General features: G+C 41.4%; 1 long non-coding RNA gene across 1 annotated transcript; it reads left to right on the forward strand.

The window, feature by feature from the left end:
* The first annotated feature begins 940 nt into the window (after positions 1–940).
* Positions 941–6,798, forward strand: LOC307046565. Its single transcript, XR_013810152.1, has 3 exons — positions 941–3,730; positions 5,424–6,483; positions 6,704–6,798. It is a non-coding gene; the product is annotated as an uncharacterized lncRNA (long non-coding RNA).
* Positions 6,799–8,599: the final 1,801 nt, after the last annotated feature.

An 8,599-nucleotide genomic window follows, 5' to 3' on the forward strand; every position in this document is an offset into this window, starting at 1 on the left:
GGTTAAAATGTGCATATTCATACATTGCTAACAGTACGGGTAGCGAGGGATTGTTCACGAAGTAAATGTGAGAAGTAGTGATTGATTGTGTGATAAGTAAACTTACCTCTGTCTGTTCTCTCTCCCAGGGTGTTCGGGCAAAAGAGTTCCTCCGGGCCCGCACACCTCTAAATATAGTTCCGGGAGGGAAACGGCAAGTGGTAGTCTCCAGGGGGGAGTTTGACATATTTGTACATAGCTGTATCTATTTAATGTATATTGTCATAGCTTTATTCATGTGTATATTATTGGTAAAGTGGTGGGAAAATATTTTGTAAATGTGTATATAGTGGTAGTAAATCGTTTGCTTACATAAATATAATGGTATGTGCCAGCCAATGAAGATCTGAGGCCTCCTATAAAAAGCAGTCACTGTTGTTGAGAATGGTGTTGTATACTGTGTTGATGGTGGAGGGCAGCCATGTGCTCACAGGGGGAAAATAAATAAATCTGTTTTCTATGGAAAAACCCCAACCTGCCTGCTCTCCTATGTTTCCTCCATGGCCGCTCGGGCATTCTAAAAGTGCAGTACACACCAATCTGAGTAGGGCGACACAACGCTCATCGACGGCCCAACAACTATCGACGCCGAAAATCGGCTTGGTGTTTAAGGAGCTTAACAATTTCCATCCCAGATTTTCCACTAAAATTTTTAATGAGGGGCCAATGTGCCCATGCAGATCTGTGTGTGTGTGTGTGTGTGTGTGTGTGTGTGTGTGTGTGTGTGTGTGTGTGTGTGTGTGTGTGTGTGTGTGTGTGTGTGTGTGTGTGTGTGTGTGTGTGTGTGTGTGCGTTATTAGGATATTCCTTGTCCTCGCGTCCAGGAGAGAAGCTACAAAGTAAGATACCAATGGAGTCTCTGAGAAGGTTCAAATGGGTATTTTAATTAAGTTGCGCGGTAATAGCACAAGCAGAAGGTAATGAAGAGACAAAAGCCGGCATTGTCCCTGGTGTGGCTGCAACGAAGGAGAGAGAGCAAGCTGTGCTCAGCCGTCTGGTTTTATCCTCTTCCGTGCCGTGAAGGAGGGGGCCGCCCACCTCAGTCTTCAATGTCCGACATCGCGTTAAACAGAGGATTTCGACATTTTACATACATTGCTTCATTTCATTTCAAAACTTTATTTAATCAGATTGGTCCCATTGAGATCATAGATCTCTTTTTTAAGGGAGACCTGCAGCACATAGGTTCCACATGAAACATAAAACAATAAAGGACATCATACATTATATTTACAGAATACATTTACATCGTTATAAACATTTACAAGTGCCCATAGTATCAACGAGCATTTCATTTAGCCTAGCTTTAAAAACATGCAGAGGAATAAGACTGCTCAGTTTCAATTCTTGCTGAAGATTGTTCCAAGCAAGTGGAGCTGCGCACATAAAAGCTGTCTTACCTAAGACAGTCCTTGCTCTTGGCACATCTAACAATACTACATCATGCGATCTCAGACAATAGCTGCTTGCAACTCTCTGTGTTATCAGAGAGCAGATATAATACGGGAGTTTACCCAACAAAGCTGTATTACATTGCATTTAGTTGACGCTTTTATCCAAAGCGACTTACAATAAGTGCGTTCGACCAACAAAGTACACACTTGAAGAAAACAGAATCATATAAGTACATCAGGTTTCATAGAGCTAAAACTTTATAAATAAACGTGTACCAATGACTGAGCCTCCGTACAGTAAGTGATGGCAAACCTGCCTTGGCATACAGGGTACAGTGATGAGTAAGTGCTTTACAATTTGTGACAAATCTCAGTGCGCTGTGATAGGCGCCATCTAACTTGTTCAGGCAATAGGCAGGTGCATTCATATACAACAAATCACCATAGTCCAGCACAGGTCAAAAGGTCACAGAGCCTTTTCCTGGCCTAAAGCGAGAAACAGGACTTGTTTCTGAAAAAGAAACCTAGTCTAACCCTCCACTTTTTAAGCAGGTTATTGACATGAAGCTTAAGACAATCATCAAGCCAGATACCAAGGTATTTGTAACAGGTAACCACTTCAAGTACTTATGCTTGCATAGTAACACTATCTAAAACAGGCTCTGGTGTCTTTTTAGGTTTTGAAAATAACAATACCTTGGTTTTATCAACATTTAAAAGAAGCTTAACCTCTTAACCTCTTAAGTACGAGGGTCCCCCCAGTGGACCCCCACCAACCGTTTTTTTACGAGACTATGTCTCAGGGCTTCTTAACATTTATGAAACTATTAATGTTCCATACCCTTTCAACGATAAGAAACTCAGCTAACTAACAATATGAACCATGTTTAGCTAAAACAAAGGGTAATACCAAGCCTTTGAATTAGCATGGAGCGAAAAAAGGCAAACAGACTTTTGCACAGCACTCACGGTAACAATGCGCTTATTACTTATCGTCACTGCACAAACAAGATATCTGATTAAAGCTGAGACTCCACAGATTCCACACATGTAATGTCATCACTGTAGGACCCCGAATTGGGGAGCTATCAGCCAGAAAAGAGAAAGTAAACAACATCCGGTTTCAAAAATATTACAATAATTACGTCTTACCTTTTTTGATTTGTGATCAAAAGTTCTGTTCACCGGAATAAAAACGCCGCTCAAGGTTTATCCAATGTCTTTGTGTCACGTAGAATTTTTTACTGATAATCCACCATCATATTTATGGCAATATACTGGGTATAAAGTTTTGCCGTCCAGGCTTGTACTTTCAGATGTGCTTTGTTTGCTTCTCTATTATATAGTTCTATGGTAATGTTTACGTAGATTTGGGAACTGCTCATCGATTCTATTGGATGTAATGGTTAAGATAAAGGTGGAAATCATCCAAATCGACCAATGGGTTCCAGAGATATGGTCCTGCGTAAAGTATGAAGAATGCCAGCCAGCGTAAGCACTTTACGCAGCAGACTTTACTTATTGTTTACTACATAAGGAAGCAGGAATTGCAGGACCCAGAGCACACGGAGCACAGAGCGGACAGCAGATAACGGAATTGCAGTTTTATTGCTTATAGATTATCAGAACATTTCAAAGGGGACACAGCCACATTGGATATTAACCTATGGATTAACTACATCATCGTTGTTATCGTTTTAATGCCATTGAAGACCAGTTTAGACCAGACAAAGACAAAGGTAAGCCACGTTAGCATTGTGTAGCTACCTAGCGCCACTTCTTTTGATTTACGTTTTTGTTGATAACGTTGCAAGTGTGTATCTTTCAGTGTTGAGGTGGGCACCGTTAGATTTTGTGTCTTTACGATCATAAACGATGTCTTGGATGTGCAGCTGGGATAAGTGATAAGGGAGCTAGGAGTGATTTCCGGTGCATAATAGGTTAGCATTTTTCGCTCGGGGCTAATCCAGAGGCTCACTGTTAACATTGTGGGGCCTAAGAGGATAACAGAGTATGTTTTTTTTTATTTTAAAATTTTTCACAACAGTTGTATTTGGATGGAATGAATACCTATAGTGATAATTCAAAGTAATACAATTATTTTTACGTGGAGAAAGGTCAAATGGAACCGATGGTTCCCAAATTGTCCAGAGGTGAGTCCGCCTGGACTTTATCTTTCTAAACCTCTCTAAAAAGGTCAAATTTCACTTGTTTTGCATCAATCTTGATACTGGGTACTTATTATATGTTATAGTTTGGATTCCTAAAGCTTTTAGTCTACTAACCCATCATTCAAGGTAGGGCTGCAACTAACGATTATTTTGGTAGTCGACTAATCGGTCGATTATTTTTTCGATTAGTCGACTAATCTAACGATTATTTCTGTCATACCCTCCATCTCTGCTTCCTGTGGGCACGGGTCCTTTTCCGGGCTCCAGTGCATGTTCTACCTCAAGTCTGCACACCTGTGAATGTCACCCTGTTGTCCAGTCCCAGGATCAATTCAATCGCATTTTATTCTTGTCATTTCGCAGACCCTTGTTAATTATTATTTTAAGTTTGGAATTAATTACAGCGTCCATAAAGCTCTAGTGTGCTCTACTACGCTGTAAGCTTGGCGCTGTTTAGCAGCTCGTTGGTGGACACGCAGCCTCAACATAACTGAAATAGCGTTTGCTTAGCAAGCATTAACCATGAGACGTTCTGTTTTCCAACATGTAAGCTAACGTAAACATGACTATGGCTAACTTGCTCAAACTTACCCATGATCCAAAGTAGCAGTCCTCACGGTTCCAGGGTGCTTGCGTTTTAAATGCTCGTGCATCACTGTAGTGCTGCCGTGGAATGCCAATTCCCCTTTACAAATTCTGCATTTCACTGACTTCTTTGGCTTGTCGTCTGTGAAATACTCCCACACTTTCGAAACTCTCGGTCTCGCTTTTTTGAGCTCTTCATCACCCTCATTCTCTCTCCTTTCCGCCATCGTTCGTATTCTTTCTTCTTTGTTGTTAGTACAGAATGCAGTCATGGCAGACAATGGAGAGTATACTGCCCCCAGCACTTCCTGTAGTGCATTGCAGTTACAAATGAACATTTGCGCAGTTTTGAATTAACGTTACCGGCTCTCTGATTGTTTTTATACGACGCGTCGACACTAAAATTCCGCGTCGACGAATTTTTATGATCGACGTCGTCGATTATGTCGACTAATCGTTGCAGCCCTACTGTGAATGTCACCCTGTTGTCCAGTCCCAGGATCAATTCAATCGCATTTTATTCTTGTCATTTCGCAGACCCTTGTTAATTATTATTTTAAGTTTGGAATTAATTACAGCGTCCATAAAGCTCTAGTGTGCTCTACTACGCTGTAAGCTTGGCGCTGTTTAGCAGCTCGTTGGTGGACACGCAGCCTCAACATAACTGAAATAGCGTTTGCTTAGCAAGCATTAACCATGAGACGTTCTGTTTTCCAACATGTAAGCTAACGTAAACATGACTATGGCTAACTTGCTCAAACTTACCCATGATCCAAAGTAGCAGTCCTCACGGTTCCAGGGTGCTTGCGTTTTAAATGCTCGTGCATCACTGTAGTGCTGCCGTGGAATGCCAATTCCCCTTTACAAATTCTGCATTTCACTGACTTCTTTGGCTTGTCGTCTGTGAAATACTCCCACACTTTCGAAACTCTCGGTCTCGCTTTTTTGAGCTCTTCATCACCCTCATTCTCTCTCCTTTCCGCCATCGTTCGTATTCTTTCTTCTTTGTTGTTAGTACAGAATGCAGTCATGGCAGACAATGGAGAGTATACTGCCCCCAGCACTTCCTGTAGTGCATTGCAGTTACAAATGAACATTTGCGCAGTTTTGAATTAACGTTACCGGCTCTCTGATTGTTTTTATACGACGCGTCGACACTAAAATTCCGCGTCGACGAATTTTTATGATCGACGTCGTCGATTATGTCGACTAATCGTTGCAGCCCTAATTCAAGGGTGGTTTTCACTATAAGTAATGGGTTTTCTTTAGGCGGTGTTAAATATGTTCTTTATTCTCGCGTCCAGGAGAGAAGCTTTAAAATGAGACTAAATGGTCTCTGAAAAGATTCAAATGGGATACTTTAATTAAAAAAGGCGCGGTAGTGTTACAGACAGAATATTGTTCCGGCAGAAAACAGCTGTGATCTGGCTCTCCTGAGCAAGAAGAGAAGGGCGAATCCCCCGTTCGGTGCCGTTATATATCCTCTGCTGGCTCCTCCCCGCCAGCCGGCTCGCCTCGCCTCTAATAGAGAGGCGAAGTCACGCCCATCTACTTCCGGTCCATGGGACCCCGGAAGCGAAAAATTATACATTGAATTCAATGGAGAGAGAAAACGTATCTTTTGATCCCGTTTGAATTGTGCCACGAACTACACATATGATGTTTGTCAATCTTAAACAATCATTTCCATGTAAAAAAAGTCACATTTTGTCGTAAAACTGTTGAAATATAAGACTATGAAAGATACGCGACTACAAAGACTACAAATCCCAAATCCCATTCTGGGTCGCTTATGTGATGTCACAGGCGATAATGCTCCAAGTGGTTGAGACTCGTAATTAAAGCGAAGAAGAAGATTTCATAACTGACTTATTACCTCCAAAAAATATAAGAGATTGCTCCAATAAATTCACTTTTACAAGATGCCTGTGTGCTTTGTACCATGTTGTAATCACAAAAGTGATCATACCATTTGCTCGTTCTATCGCTTCCCGTCTGATGAAAGGACCAGGAGTCGCTGGATCAGACATATCAGGTAATATAATAGCTTTGCATGACATTCTTCTGGACATGTGTCATTGTGATGACAGTGAGAGTGAGTGAATCTGTTTGCTGGAAAGACAGTAGTTGAGTGATTACTGAGAGAAAATTATTAAAAGAGATAATTATTCAGTGTTGTTACTTTAAAGTGTTGTTACTGACCTTTTTCTCTTTTATTTTCTTTACCTCACCTGTAACTGCTGAGACCCTGAGGAACATGCACACTGACCTGCTCTGGCAACCTGATTTCCACTGTACGTAATAGTATTTGGTTATGGTATATTATTTATATACATCAAAGGCACAATGCACCCCCCAGAGACACACATGTATTGAGTGTGATATTTTGCATAGGTCATGTGAAATCATCTTTACATACTAGAAAACTGTAGGAGCGGCAACTTGTTTTGAAATTGAATTTTTAATATCCGATAATAAAGTTGATCTGTTTTCTTTATTCTTCTCTCTTCCCAGCTCCATCCATCACCGTTCTCTGTTCCTGCAGGTCCTGCTTGCTAATCAATGCTTTATTTTTTTACACAATTACAAATAAAGTCAATGTATTGTATGACATGAAGTTGTGCTTCATTCTGAGTCAATAATAAATTCATTCTGCCTTCAACTGCAAAATGATTGTGGACTGCACCAACATCCATCTAGCTGCCCCCCAGTAAGATGAACCAAGCAAAGCTGACACTCAACATACAGCTGTGCTCTTAAGTTGACATGAAGAATTTGTGAAATATTGGTAATTATTTGGAAAAAATGACTGACGATGCAGAAAACTTTTTTTATTTAGGAACAGTGGTCAAGTGAAGCATTTATCACCACATATGTGTCACACTTAAAAGGCCAAACACACTGGCCAAACACAGCTCGTTTACAACTCCCCAGTTGACAGCCATGACTCTGTCTAAATTGTACCCCCCAAGCACCCTCTTCATGAGGGACGCGCATGGAGTGGATGAAAGTCCCGACCTCAGCACAGCACCAAAATTGCTGGCTGTCAACCTGCCCTGCCTGTGTAACTGCCACTGAGGATTTGTCCGCTGTCCTACGGTGGCTGTCTGGATGGCAGCTTGCTGATCTCTGCTCAGTCGCATTGAGGCAAGAATTGCCTCAAGCCCACGACCCCCATGCTCCTTCAACAGCTCCGGCACGTTGAAAATGGCCTGATGTTGAGGCTGCAGCTCTGGCTCAGTTGACAAAAGCCATGCCATGCCACGCTGCGCCCCTCAGTGCAGACCTGAACCAATCTACTTCCTCAGTGGCGATGTCTCTGGCCAGTGGGTTGTATGTCTCATCTTGCTGTTGGTAGAGTTGAGACACCGGCTGGACTACATCTGCCACATGGCAAATATTGCCAATGCTGCAGCGTGGCTGCATTTGTACATCCCCCGTGCACAACCACAGACAGCACTCTGCATCGTGCCATCCTCTCCCATGTAGATCTGTACAAATAAAGTAAGTACCATGTTTGTTAACATGCTATAATAGATTGAATGAGCAATACAAGGATGGTCTGGATCTGGGGGTGGGAGGGTTTATTTTTCCATAGTTTTGTCCTCTTTTCTGATTGTTGTTATTGTTTGTTTTTTCTGTATTTTTTGTAATTTGTGTTGTATTGGTTGTGATTGTACATTGTATTTTTTTTAAATGTGTATTACATTTTTGAAAAACATTTGATAAAAAAAAAAGGATTTGTTCAGGATCTAGACTCAGTGTGTAGTTTATGAATTAATCAATGCTCTCTACATTAGGAAAACACATACCAGTGTACCAGAGGGAGTCACACACAGCTGTGCCTAGATAACCAAACAAATTGACAAGATAACCAAAATCCTTGAATCTACACACAGCAAATAAACTCAAATGACACAACGAGATGTAAAAAGGAGATCACACATAAAGTCGATATAAAACTGGCCGCTTCAATCTGAAGAGCAACTAAAACAAAACACGGGAGTGTACCTTGTTCTTGTGAACACTAATGTTATACATAGCATATACACCCGTATACAGTACACCCGTTCTAGGTTCTGATTGGCTCTCTAGGTTGGCATTCTAGCTTCTGACTGGCTGTCCAGGTTGTCAATCACAGCCGTGGGCATATTATACTAGTCGACTCGTAACATCGCTAAACTTTTTTTCTTGACGGTTTTCTCAGTCAACTAATGCTATTGATAACAGTAACATCAATTAACACAGCCCTGCACACTGCAGTCATTATATGCCGGGTCTGTGGTTCATCATCTTCTTTTTCATTCTCCTCCTTATTGACTGACATTAACGTTAAACATTGCACTCATGTTACTCACCGAAACCTTGTAAAGCCGGTCCCGCATGCTGGCTCTTACAGAACCGACTAAC

Source organism: Notothenia rossii, assembly GCF_949606895.1.
Source record: "Notothenia rossii genome assembly, chromosome: 7".
NCBI classification, from domain to species: Eukaryota; Metazoa; Chordata; class Actinopteri; order Perciformes; family Nototheniidae; genus Notothenia; species Notothenia rossii.